Raw genomic sequence first — 12394 nt, 5'->3', positions numbered from 1 at the left:
AGGATCTTTGTTCAAAGCAAAGAAAAAATGAGGTGAAGGAGATAGTATAATGGTTTTGCAAAAACTTCCACACCTGAGGTCCCAGGCTCAGGACAGAGGCAGATACCATAATGTTTATGCAAAGAGACTCATTCCTGAGGCTTTGAAGTCTCAGGTTCAATCCTCTGCACCAACATAAGCCAGAACTGGGCACTGCTTTGGTAAAACAAGAAAAAAGAAAGAAAGAAAAAGAAAAGAGAAGTGCTAGGTTCAATCCCCAGGTTTAATCCCTACCCACCAGAGTAGGCCCAAGTTGAACAGTGCTGTGGTAAAAAAAAAAAAAGAAAAAGAAAAAAAGTTTACAGAAAAACTAAAGCTATTTCCATCTGTTACTAAATATATTTTGTGCCTCATTGAAAAATTGGGCTATAAGGAAATACGTTTCGGGGCTGGGCAGTGACACAGCAGGTTAAGCACACATGGTGTGAAGCACAAGGACTGCGTAAGGATCCCAGTTCAAGCCCCTGGCTTCCCACCTGCAGGGGGGGGTCGCTTCACAAGTGGTGAAGCAGGTCTGCAGGTGTCTGTCCTCTTCTCCTGTCTCCCCCTCTTCTATCAATTTCTCTCTGTCCTATACAACAACAACAGCTATAACAATAACAGTAACAACTATAACAAGGGCAAAAAAAAATGGGCAAAATGGCCTCCAGGAGCAGTGGATTTGTAATACAGGCACCCAGCCCCAGCGATAACCCTGGAGGCAAAAAATAAAATAAATAAACAAATAAAATCATAAAAATAAAAAGGAAATACGTTTTTAGAAATTAGAAGTATGGGGATCCGGGAGGTGGCGCAGAGGGTTAAGTGCACATGGCTCAAAGTGCAAGGACCAGCATAAGGATCCCAGTTCGAGCCCCTGGCTCCCCACCTGCAGGGGAGTCACTTCACAGGCGGTGAAGTAGGTCTGCAGGTGTCTTTCTCTCTGCCTCTCTGTCTTCCCCTCCTCTCTCCATTTCTCTCTGTCCTATCCAACAACAATGACATCAATAACCACAACAATGTTAAGCAACAAGGGCAACAAAAGGGAAAATAAATAAATAAATAAATAAATAAATAAATATTTAAAAAAAATTAGAAGTGTGTTTGTAAGGCTGTCCACAGAATACTAGGCAGTAGACAGTTCACTAGTGCTTTCTGCTTAGCATACACTGGAAATGAAGGCTCCTACGAGCTATGAATATTATGTTTTTTATTATCTACTTATTTATTGGATAGAGACAGCCAGAAATTGAGGAAGAATGGGGTGATAGAGAGGCAGAGAGACAGAGAGTCCCCTGTAACCCGTCTTAACTACTTGCAAAGCTTTCCCCCTGCAAGTAGGGACTGGGAGGCTCGAACTTGGGTCCTTGTACAATGTAATGTGCAGTCAACCAGGTGTGCCACTACCCGGCCCCCAGAGCTATGCATTTTAATCAATATATACAATTGAAACTGCTAGAAGTTATAAGGGAAACTATTTATCATGCAAAGAAAATTAGATGTGTTTTTGGCAGAGGGTAGACAGCATAATGGTTATGGAAACAGACTCTCATACCTGAGGCTGCAAAGTCTCAGGTTCAGTCCCCCAACCACCACAATGCTCTGGTTAAAAGAAATGTAAAAAAAAAAAAAAAAAAAAGAGGGACTTGGGTGGTAGCGCAGTGGATTAAGCGCATATGGTGCAAAGCGCAAGGACTGGCATCAGGATCCCAGTTCGAGCCCCCGGCTCTCCACCTACAGGAGAGTTGTTTCACAGACGGTGAAGCAGGTCTGCAGGTGTCTGTCTTTCTCTCCCCCCTGTCTTCCCCAGCTCTCTCCATTTCCCTCTGTCCTATCCAACAACGACAACATCAACAATAACTACAAAAACACTAAAAACAAGGGCAACAAAAAAATTAAATAAATAAATAAAAAATAAATAAATAAATGGGAAAAAAATTAAAAAAGAAAAAAAGTCCGGGGGCCAGGCAGTGATGTGGAGGTTAAGCACACAGGCTGTGAAGCCCATGGACCTGCAAAAGGATCCCGGTTCAAACCCCCAGCTCTCTGCCTGCAGGGGGGTCGCTTCACAGGCGGTGAAGCAGGTCTGCAGGTGTCTATCTTTCTCTCCCCTTCTCTGTCTCCCCTCCTCTTTCCATTTCTCTCTGTCCTATCCAAAAGCAACATCAATGGCAACAATAACATCAACACAGCAACAACAAGGGCAACACAGTGGGAAATGATGGCCTCCAGGAGCAGCCTGCGCCCCGGAGTGCAGGTACTGAGCCCCAGCGATAACCCTGGAGGCAAAAATACATACATACATACATACATATATTTTAAGAAAAGAAAAGAGTCATGAGGTCAGGCCCGGCGGTGGCACACCTGGTTAAGTGAACATAATACAGCATGCAAGAACTTGCGTTTAAGCCCCTGGTCCCCACCTGCAGGGAGAAAGCTTAGGAGTGGTGAAGCAGGGCTGCATGTGTCTCTCTCTGTCGCTCTCCCTCTCTATCTCCCCCCCTCAATGTCTCTATATCTTTATCCAATAATAAGTCAATCTGTGAGATAGCTCACCTAGTAGGTGAGTGAGGTCCTGGTTCTGACCTGGGCCCCGCCCAGGACTCTGTGGACGAGCTCTGTGCGTGGCGCTCTGGCACTGTAGTGTCTATCTCTCTTTCATCTCTTTTTTCTAATCTATTTTTTAAATGTATTTTTATTATATTTTTTTAAAGATTCTTTTAATTTTGTTTATTTATTTTCCCTTTTGTTGCCCTTGTTGCCTTTTTATTGTTGCTGTAGTTGTTGTTGTGGTTATTGATGTCGTTGTTGGATAGGACAGAGAGAAATGGAGAGAGGAGGGGAAGACAGAGAGGGGGAGAGAAAGACAGACACCTGCAGACCTGCTTCACCGCCTGTGAAGCGACTCCCCTGCAGGTGAGGAGCCGGGGGCTCGAACTGGGATCCTTACGCTGGTCCTTGTGCTTTGAGCCACGTGTGCTTAACCCGCTGGGCTACCGCCCGACTCCCCTATTTTTATTTTTTATTATTATACCAGAGAACTGCTCAGCTGTAGTTTATAGTAGTGCAGGGGATTGAACCTGAGACATTGGAGTCTATGCATGACCATTTTTATGCTATCTACCCCACCCTTATTTATTATTATTGTATTTATTGTTGTTATTGTTATTATTTACCAGAGCATGGGTCAGCTCTGGCTTATAGTGGTACCTGGGGTTGACCTTGGGAACTTGAAGCTGCAGACACAAGAGTTTGTTGTGTGGTCCAGGAGGTGGCACAGTGGATAAAGCACTGGATTCTCAGCCATGAGGTCCCAAGTTCAGTCCCCGGCAGTACATGTACCAGAGTGATGGCTGGTTCTTTCTCTCCTTCTTTCTCATGAATAAATGAATAAATTCTTTAAAAATAAAAGAGTTTGTTGTATAATTGCCATCTTCTGGCCCAATAGTGGATTTATTCTAATGACCTCATTTTGACCACCTGTAAAACCCCATTTCCAAATAAAGGCACATTCACAGACACTGTAGGTGAGAACTTCAGGGTCTTTGGGAGAACACAATTCAACTCATATCAAGTGAGGGGAAAAGTAGCATGACCACATGGACTCAGTATCAATATTTTAGAAGTAGCAGCTGGATCTCTGTTGACAGGGTGCCCAAAATAGCTGGGAAGATTCTTTCATTTATTTTTTTAAAATCTACATTTGTTTGTCTCTATAGTTGCTTGTCTTCTTTTTAAATCTTTATTTATTGGATAGAGACAGCCAAAAATTGAGAGAAGGGGGCAGAGAGACAGAGAGACACCTGCAGCACTGCTTCACTTTTGTGAAACTTTTCCCGTAGATGGGGACCGGGGTCTTGAACCTAGGTCCTTGCACAACATAATGTGAGTGCTTAACCCTGTGTGTCATCGCCTGGCCCCAAGACGACTTCTTCTTTTTTTTTTTTTTAATTTCTTTATTGGGGATTAATGTTTTACATTTGACAGTAAATACAATACTTTGTACGTGCATAACATTTCTCAGTTTTCCACATAACAATACAACCCCCACTAGGTCCTCTGTCATCCTTTTCCAGGACCTGTTCCCCCCCAACCCCACCCCAAAGTATTTTACTTCGGTGCAATATACCATTTTTTTAAATATATATTTACTTTATTTATTTATTCCCTTTTGTTGCCCTTGTTGTTTTATTGTTGTAGTTATTATTGTTGTTGTCATCGTTGTTGGATAGGACAGAGAGAAATGGAGAGAGGAGGGGAAGACAGAGAGGGGGAGAGAAAGATAGACACCTGCAGACCTGCTTCACCGCCTGTGAAGCGACTCCCCTGCAAGTGGGGAGCCGGGGTTCGAACCGGGATCCTCATGCCAGTCCTTGTGCTTTGCGCCACCTGCGCTTAACCTGCTGTGCTACAGCCTGACTCCCACCATTTTTTTTTTTTTTTTTTTTTTTAAACCAGAGCACTGCTCAGTTTATGGTGGTGTGGAGGATTGAACCTGGGACTTTGGAGGCGCAAGCGAGAAAACCTTTTTTTCATAACCATTATGCTATTATCTCCACCCAACCTTGAAAGAGTCTTGCTGAGGGAGTCGGAGGTAGCGCAGCGGGTTAAGCACACGTGGCACCAAGCGCAAGGACCGGTGTAAGGATCCCGGTTCGAGCCCCCAGCTCCCCACCTGCAGGGGAGTCGCTTCACAGGCGGTGAAGCAGGTCTGCAGGTGTCTGTCTTTCTCTCCCCCTCTGTCTTCCCCTCCTCTCTCCATTTCTCTCTGTCCTATCCAACAATGATGACATCAATAATAACAATAGTAATAACTACAATAATAAAACAAGGGCAACAAAAGGGAATAAATAAGTATTTAAAAAATAAATATTAAAAAAAAAGAGTCTTGCTGAATCTTGTCACTGCAGGAGGGTCTCACCTCTCTCCCTCCTCCTTCTTCCTCCCTCTCCCTCTCCCCCCTCTCACCAGAGTATTGATCAGCTCTTCCTCATGGTGGTGTGGGGGATTCTCTTTCTTTCTCTCCACTGCTCAATTCTGGCTTATGGTGTGATGGGGATTGGACTTCCTTTTCCCTTTCTAAGCCTGCCGGATTTAATTTTGCTACTTCTTGAGCATGTAACCATACTCAGGAGGACCTGAGTTCAAGGCCTTAGCCCCCAGCTGCAGGGGGCAGCTTCAGAAGTGGCGACACAATTCTATAGGTGTCTTTCCTCTCATTCTCTGCTCTCTCGTGTTAAAATAAAATACGGTAATATAAAGATATTTCTAGGCTAGCAGCAAAAGCACAAAGGTTCATATGATCAGCTTCATTGCAGTCTGGGAAACACTGGGTCCTGGGAAAAGTCAAGGTGTATTTTTCTGTTTTTTACCCAGGAAATCTTTACTTATTATTGAATAGAGACAGAAATTGAGAGGTAGGTGAGACAGAGAGACGCCTACAGCCCTGCTTCACCACTCATGAAGGTTCCCCCCTTGCAGGTGGGGACCAGTGTCTTGAACCTGGATCCTTGAGGACTGTAATGTGAGTGCTTAACCAGGTGCACCACCTCCTGGCCCCCTATTTTTCTTCCTCTCTATTACCCCCTCCTCTCTCAATTTCTGGCTGTTTCTATCTAATAAATAAATAAAGATAATTAAAAAAAGAAAAGAAAGAGAGGAGAAAGAGAAAGAACCAGACATTATCCTGGTACATGTGCTGCTGGGAATTGAACTCAGGGCCTCATACCTCGTGCTTGAGAGAGTCCAGTGCTTTATCATTTATCCACTGTGCTACTTCCTGAACCCACAAGAACTTTTTTTTTTTTTTTTTTTTACCAGAGCACTGTTCAGCTCTGGTTTGGGGGGGGGGGGGAGTAGAAATTGACCTGGGATTTTGGAGCCTCAGGCAAGAGTCTCTTTGCATAAACATGCTGTCTGCCCCTCCCCTCCCCTTCCAGTTGTCTTTCTCCAGGGCAGTTTCTAATAGCTTCTGTTGTATGAAAACCTAAGTGCTGGTCCAGGCGGTGGCACACCTAGTTAAGTTCTTATAGTACAGTGAGCAAGGACTCAGGTTCTCCACCTGCAGGGGAAAAACTTCATGGGTGTTGAAGCAGGGCTGCAAGTATCTCTCTGTCTCTATCTCCCCACCTCAATTTCTTTTTTACTATTTATTTATTTATCCCCTTTTGTTGCCCTCAATCTCTTTCTGTCTCAACCCAATACTAAATGAATAAATGAAATAGTTTTTAAACAGGAAAATTATTAAAAGCAAACAAACAAAAATACCTAAATGCCTCTTTTATTTTTTTTTAGTTTTATTTATTTATTCCCTTTTGTTGCCCTTGTTGTTTTATTGTTGTAGTTATTATTGATGTTGTTGTTGTTGGATAGTTATTATTGATGTCGTTGTTGTTGGATAGGAGAGAGGAGGGGAAGACAGAGAGGGGGGGAGAAAGATAGACACATGCAGACCTTCTTCACTGCCTGTGAAGTGACTCCCCTGCAGGTGGGGAGCAGGGGGGGGCTGGAACCGGGTCCTTGCGCTACCACCCGACTCCCCCTAAGTGCCTGTTGAGTAGAGTGCTGTCAGAGCCAGGCAGAAAGCATAGAGCCAGGTAAAAGCCCAGTCCTCAGCGCATACAGTCATGCCTATATGAAATAGCGATTTTCATGGTTTCCTTTCTATTCTGAACCCCATTCTGTCGGAGGCCTCCTTACCCACAGTGGGAGGGCTTCCTGGGTCCTTTGTTCATAGGCCTCTGCCAGCATGGGCTGTGTTGAACAGCCTGTCCTCTGCTCCCCATACCCTGCAGACAGTGGTCCTGCCATGCCCAACTAGGGACTTGGCCGGCTCTGCAAGGCTGCCTGAAAGATGGTTTACGTACTAAACTCATGAAAACATTCATCCTTTCTACAGAGCAATGTGTCAGCTCCTTTCTTTCTTTCTTTCTTTCTTTCTTTCTTTCTTTCTTTCTTTCTTTCTTTCTTTCTTTCTCTTTATTCCTTCCTTCCTCCCTCCCTTTCTTTCTTTCTCCCTTCCTTCCTTCCTTTCTTTTTTTTTCCTTCATTTTTTTTTTTTTTTTTTTGCCAGAACTGAGGCTTATGGTGGTGTGGGGGATTGAACCTGGGACCTTGGAGCCTCAGGCATGAGTGTCGGTTTGCATCGCCATTATCTGTCTTCCCCACCCTCCCCTGTTTCTTTTAACAAGAGCCATCTTCAGCCTTCTTAATTTTATTTTTTATGATTTTAATTTATTTTTTAAAGATTTTATTTATTTATTCATGAGAAAGATAGAAGAGAGAGAGAGAAAGAACCAGACATCACTCTGGTACATGTGCTGCTGGGGATTGAACTCAGGACCTCATGCTTGAGAGTCTAGTGCCTTAGCCACTGCGCCACCTCCCGGAACACATCATTTAATTTTTTAAATTTCTTTAAAAAATTTTTTTCTTTTTGTATTATCTTTATTTATTTGGTAGAGACAGGCAGAAATCGAGAGGGAAGGGGGTGGTAGAAAGTGAGAGAGACACCTGCAGCACTACTTCACCACTTATTAAAACATTTTTAAATTTATTTATTTTCCTTTTTGTTGCCCTTGTTTTTCATTGCTGTAGTTATTATTGTTGCTGTTATTGATGTCGTCGTTGGATAGGACAGAGAGAAATGGAGAGAGGAGGGGAAGACAGAGAGGGGGAGAGAAAGACAGACACCTGCAGACCTGCTTCACCGCCTGTGAAGCGACTCCCCTGCAGTTGGGGATCCGGGGGCTTGAACCAGGATCCTTACAGTGGTCCTTGCGCTTTACGCCATGCGCGCTTAACCCGCTGCGCTACTGCCCGATTCCCTACTTCACCACTTTTAATTAATTAATTAATTATTTTTACCAGAGCACTGCTCAGCTCTGGCTTATGGCGGTGCGGGGAATTGAACTTGGGATTTTGGAGCCTCAGGCATGAGAGTCTCTTTGCATAACCATTATGCTAGTTACCCCCACCTGATTTAATTAATTTTTTAAAATTTATTTATTTATTTATTTTTTTAGTGATAAGCAAGGTAAATCAGTGCTTTTATTTGTGAGATGACATTAATGAATACAAATTCAAACACAACTAATTACTCATGGAAGTGTGCATTAGAGCACATTCAGAAATGAAATTTTAAAATATTTTTATTTATTATTGAATAGAGGTAGAAGAATTGAGAGGGGAGAGAGGTGGGGATAGGGAAATAGATACTACTCATGAAGCTTAATTTAATTGTAAAGAAACATTTTAGCAGTACATGAGCTAGAGTCAAATTTTTTTTTTAAAGATTTTATTTATTCATGAGAAAGATGGGAGGAGAGAGAAAGAACCAGACATCACTCTGGCACAAGGCTGCCGGGGATCGAACTCGGGACCTCACGCTTGAGAGCCCAAAGCTTTACCACTGCGCCGCCTCCCGGGCCACTAGAGTCAATTTTTTAAAAAATTTCTTTATTGGGAGAATTAATGTAGAGTCAATTTTTAAGAAAATATTTTATTTCAATAAGAGAGAGATAAAGACAGAAAAAGACCAGAGCACTGCTCATCTCTGATTTATGGTGATGCTGAGGATTGAACCTGAGACCTCAGAGCCTCAGGCTTGAACTTTTTTTTTTCTTTCAGGTAACAAAACATGTTAGGGAAAGACAGAAAGAGACGTAGAGAAAAAAAGAGAAAGAAAGGGGACTGAGAACTGACTTACATATTGCTCACATGATAGCCCTGCAAAGAGAGAGAGAGAGAGAGCCCTTGAGCATCTTTTCGAATAAACATTATACTAGCTTCCCAACCCCAGCCATCGTTTTATAAAAAAAAAAAATACTTATTTTTCCAGAGCACTGCTTAACTCTGGCTTACGGTGGTGCTAGGGACTGAATTTGGGACCTTCGGTGCCTAGGTTATGAAAGTCCTTTTGCATAGCCATTATGCTATTTCCCCAGCCTGTAAAAATACTTTTATTTATTTATTAATGTGAGGAAGACAGGAAGGGAGAACCAGAACATCAGTCTGACACATGGGCTACCAGAGCTCAAACCCAGGCCCTCGTACATACAGTCCAAAGCTCTAATCACTGCACCACCTCCCAGGTGACTTCCACCCTTCTTTCATTTCCCCATTTATGGAAAAAAAAAAAAAAAAACTTGGATAAAGAAGAACATCTTTGGACTGGGGAGAGAGCATAATGTTTTTGCAAAAGACTTCCATGCCTTTGTCTTTGAGATTCCAGGCTCAATTCCAAGTGCTACCATAAGCCAGAACTGTGCAGTGCTCTGGTCTCTCTCTCTCTCTCTCTCTCTCTCTCTCTCATTAAAATAATAAATAAAGGGAGTCGGGCGGTAGCGCAGCAGGTTAAGTGCAGGTGGTGCAAAGCACAAGGACCAGCAGAAGGATCCCAGTTTGAGCCCCCGGCTCCCCACCTGCAGGGGAGTCGCTTCACAGGCGGTGAAGCAGGTCTGCAGGTGTCTGTCTTTCTCTCCCTCTCTCTGTCTTCCCCTCCTCTTTCCATTTCTCTCTGTCCTAACAACCCACGACATCAGTAACTACAACAGTAAAACAACAAGGGCAACAGAAGGGAATAAATAAATAAATAAATATTAAAAAATAATAATAAATAAAATAAAAATACATTTAAAAAAAAAACAAGGACATCTCTTTGCCTAGAAAGTAATACTGTCGGGGCCAGGTGGTGGAGCATGTGCTAGATCACACATTAGAGTGCTCAAGGCCCAGGGTTCAAGCCCTGGTTCCCCCAGATGCAGGAGGAAAGCCTCAGGAACAGCGAAGCAGGGCTACAGATGCCTCTCGCTCCTCCTCCCCCATCCACTCCCCTCTCAATTTGTCTCTATATCAAAAGTAATAAATTAATACATAAAATATTTTCAGGGAGTTGGGTGGTAGCACAGAGGGTTAAGCGCACATGGTGCAAAGCGCAAGGATCCCGGTTCGAGCTCCCAGCTCCCCACCTGCAGGGGAGTCGCTTCACAGGTGGTGAAGCAGGTCTGCAGGTGTCTGTCTTTCTCTCTCCATCTCTGTCTTCTCTTCCTCTCTCCATTTCTCTCTGCCCTAACAACGACGACATCCATAATAACTACAACAATAAAACAACAAGGGTAACAAAAGGGAATAACAGTGAACTATTTCACTGACTCTGAAAGAAAGATTTAGTGACTCTCACCTGTATTTCTTACCTCTTACTATTATGGAATTTATGCTGTTTTCCCTTTAGTAAGTCTTACTTCTTAAAAAATGGTTAAAATAACTAATGTGGTAAATTTTATGGTATGTTTCCTTTACCATAATTAAAACTAAACCAAACTCAAAAAAGGCCAGGAAGAAGATAAATGAATGCCCAATCAGTGAATAAAAAGATGTTTACCCTCAGCTTGGATCAACAATGGTAGAGAATCTTTCATCGAAGAATCTTCCACCGAAGGATGGACGGACAACATACTCTATGCTCCACCTGAGGAAGATGGGTCATATTGGGGCAGCTTGGAATGTTCCTACTCATGGCCACAGAATGTGAGCTCAGATCTACAGGGATGCAGAGGGCACACAGGCTCCTAAGGTGAATATGGGCCCAGATAAATAAATATTTTTAAAAAGAAAATACTGTCACTGTGGGGTTGTATTGTTAAATGGGAAACTGGAGAATGTTATGCATGTACAAACTATTGTATTTACTGTTGAATGTAAAACATTCATTCCCCAATAAAGAAATAAATTTAAAAAAAAAAGAAAGAAAATACTGTCACTGTTAATGGCATGAACTCTTGGCCTTAGTGTAGGGATAAAAACAGGGACCAGCAGTAACTCTGCCAGTTGAGATGTTATGCTTCTTGTCTGAGGCAGCGACTCTTGGTGCCATGACACAGGGATGAGAGTATGGCCATATCTGCCAATTATCTGCCCAAGCTCATATATATATATATATATTTTAAATTTATTTATTTATTTTCCCTTTTGTTGCCCTTGTTGTCTTTTTATTGTTGTTGTAGTTATTATTGTTGTAATTATTGATGTCGTTGTTGTTGGATAGGACAGAGAGAAACGGAGAGAGGAGGGGAAGACAGAGAGGGGGAGAGAAAGACAGACACCTGCAGACCTGCTTCACCGCCTGTGAAGCGACCCCCCTGCAGGTGGGGAGCCGGGGGCTCAAACCGGGATCCTTTTGCTGGTCCTTGCGCTTTGCAACATGTGCACTTAACCCACTGTGCTACCGCCCAACTCCCCCCCCCAGCTCATATTTTTATGTGAAGCTGCCTAAGTTGTGAATGTTGTGAAACTTGCAGGAGCAAAGGAGGCCCGACCCAGCCCACAGGCCTCAGTCAGTGGCCACAGTCCCATCTTCTAGCCGCCACTTGCCGTTGGGTACCAGAAGGTCCCCTCAGCCCAGCGCACACCCACTTCTGTCCAAGGCGGTTTGCTTCTGGCTCAGATCTCCTTACTGGAGCTTCAGTTTTCGAAACACACAAGCTCGAGGGTGATTTCAGCTTTCGGCTCCAGCTCTTCCTTCCACCAAGATAATAAATCCATCTGGGAATGTCTGCTTAGAGGCAGGAATGGGAGAAGAAAAATATAAATATTTAAAATATATGATCTTGTTACACATACTTACTGAGTAAACTTGATGTGGAGGTATCTATAAAATAACTTCAGGGGAGTCGGGTGGTGGCGCAGCGGGTTAAGCGCAGGTGGTGCAAAGCACAAGGACCAGCGTAAGGATCCCGGTTCGAGTCCCCGGCTCCCCGTGTGTGTGTGTGTGTGTGTGTGTGTGTGTGTGTGTGTGTGTGTGACTTCACAGGCGGTGAAGCAGGTCTGCAGGTGTCTGTCTCTCCCCCTCTCTGTCTTCCCCTCCTCTCTCCATTTCTCTGTCATACCCAACAACAACAGCAAGGACATCAAAATGGGGAAAAAATGGCTTCCAGGAACAGTGGATCATTAGTGCAGGCACTGAGCCCCAGCGATAATCTTGGACGCAAAAAACAAAAACAAATAAAAAATTAAAAATATATTATAATAACAACAATGATGATAAACAAGGGCAACAAAAGGGAAAAATGAATATTTAAAGTTTAAAAAATTAACTTAAACAAAATAAAAGAATCTGGATCCTCAAGCATAATAATATATGCAGCCTTCTTGATGAACCACCCCCGGGCCTCCAAACGATTTATGTATTAATGAGAGAGAGAGAGAAAACTAGGACCCCATGTTTGAGAATCCAACACTTTATTTTTTATTTTATTTATTTTATTTTTTAATTTTTTGTCTCCACGGTTATTGCTGGGGCTTGGTGTCTGCACTACACTGCTCCTGGAGGCCATTTTTTCCCTTTTGTTGCCCTTGTTGTTTATCAGTGTTGTTGTTA

This window comes from Erinaceus europaeus, chromosome 4 (genome assembly GCF_950295315.1).
Source record: "Erinaceus europaeus chromosome 4, mEriEur2.1, whole genome shotgun sequence".
Lineage (NCBI taxonomy): Eukaryota > Metazoa > Chordata > Mammalia > Eulipotyphla > Erinaceidae > Erinaceus > Erinaceus europaeus.
Note: the sequence above shows the minus strand (reverse complement) of the source record.